This window comes from Oratosquilla oratoria, chromosome 10, assembly GCF_046742065.1.
Source record: "Oratosquilla oratoria isolate Oo_2021 chromosome 10, ASM4674206v1, whole genome shotgun sequence".
In the NCBI taxonomy this organism is placed as follows: Eukaryota; Metazoa; Arthropoda; class Malacostraca; order Stomatopoda; family Squillidae; genus Oratosquilla; species Oratosquilla oratoria.
Window position 1 is genome coordinate 29,790,656 of NC_134786.1, and position 2,340 is coordinate 29,792,995.

Consider the following 2,340-nt stretch of genomic DNA (forward strand, 5'->3'; position numbering starts at 1 on the left):
TTCTGATACTCAGGGACCCAAACTGATTTAGGCACAACATACATTGTCATGGTACCAAATGGTAATAACTATTTTATCCTGTTTGTGCTTTTAGCTTGTACTGAGAACATTATGATCATGAGAATGTGGAGACAAAGAATTTCAGTTGTAAGTAATGGTGACTAACCTTTAATGAGTACTTACCTCATATGTATAAAAATATGCAGCCTGATGATATGTAATAGTAAATATAATTGATACCTCTACGTAATACATAGATATAGTTAATTAGCATCCTTATCTATCCCAATTTATGATGATACATGATCTGATATAAGATATTGAAATAAAAAGTAGAACTGATGGTGTTTGATAGAAAATGAAATTGAATACTGTTGTAGATGACAGAACTGAAAATCATACTTTTTCACCCACTTTTAAGGGGTGAGTCAAAATCCATTATTGTCATCCTAAGTCCTTTATTTACTAACTGATTATTTCAGGTTAGGGGTGGTCCTGACAACACACACACACACACACACACACACACACACACACACACACACACACACACACACACACACACACACACACACACACACACACACACACACACACACACACACTCACACACACACACACACACACACACACACAAACACACACACACACACATACACATACACACACACACACACACATACACACACACACACACACACACACACACACACACTGTAAGAGGCCGGTAGATAGAGGTAGACATTTAAGGTAGATGGAGAATGAATGCTAATCCAGGGTAAGTTGTTATGAAAACTTGTGAGGCAACGGCCGACGGCTGACTGGCGCCAAGGATAGCTGATTCAGAATCGCGCCTTGTATATATTTAAAAGTGCAGAGTGTCGCCTGTTGTAAAAAAAAATTGACTGTTGGAACTCTGAGCGGACAAGCCTCCATTTGGAGAAAAAGGTGGAGGAGGACAAAAATCATTGCTGCAGAAAGGAAAGTCACGCCCTTAAGGTGTATCACTTGTTTGAGAAGTAAAAGACTATTGGATGAATGAAAGAGTGATGTCAGAACGAAGGTGGCTTGACGGGACGTAGAAAGTTCCAGGTGGGATTCTCGAGGTGAACTGATTTAGACCAACAAGCATCAGAACGACTACACCCTATTTCATTCACCCCCAAGAAGGCCAAGGCATGGGGCCTTAGAACAAATTCTAGAGAGAATAGAAACGCTATGAGAGGAGACGATGGAAGCGGGGGTGACAGTGGCGGCAGCTCGGGGAACTTCAATTTCCTCCGAAGAGAAGTGACAAGACTGGTGTGTGAAGTGGTGCGATATAGTCTACGGGAGTACAGCAACCACAATCAAGCGTGTGTTGGTTTCAAGGGACGACAAGACGAGGAACGAGGGGTCTACAACACTACGAGGAACTACTACGAGTGGAACAAAGCGATCTTCAAGGTGATCATCTACAAGACGATCTTCAAGGCAGTGAGTGATGAGGCTGAGGAACGACGTCGCTGGCGAATGACAAGGCTGAAGAAGGACGTCGAGAGGAAGTTGACATCGCAAGCAACAATACGTGGAGGCGGCCAAGCTAAAGCAAGGTATGAATATTCTGAACTCGAACGTGTTGAGGCATGAGGTTCATACCTCAAATATCAATATTCCGAAATTTACGGGGGAGGCAAATACCTATGGGGTCAACAAATACCTTAATTTGTGAGTAAAAACATTACTGATGAAAAAAGAAAAAAAAAGAAATTCTAAAGGAGAATATAGACCATGAGAATGGGAGGGCTAGGTTTATCATTAATTTCCAGCAAGTGGAAGAGATCAACCAATATGAAATATATAAGAAAGCCTTCATTAAACATTTATGTCCAAGTGTGACCAGGATCCTATCAGGTCTTTGGTAAAAATTATTAATGAAGTTAGAACAATAAGTCTATTCAAATATTTATTGACACAGGGTCTATAGTCAATGTAATTACCAGTAAAGTTTTAAACCAGTTGAACCCAGGAGTGAAAATATTGGAACCAATCCATTACTCATTGCAAGGAGCAACTGGAAATCAGTTAAAAGAAATTAGGTAAGGTTGAACTAGAAGTTATCTTATATACAAATTAACATTTGTACATTCCAGTGATAGTGGTAGAAGAATCTGTTTTTCCAGGAGATTTATTGATAGGATTTGCAGCTATGAGAAAAGAAAACATGGTAATATGTCCTGCTGACTTAGGGATTTTAGTGAAGTCACAGTTAATCCCATTTTTTAATCAACCGGATTGACCAGTGACAGGAATCAATGAATCCCTTGATAACATTTCTATCTTAGATAACGAGGCCGAGCG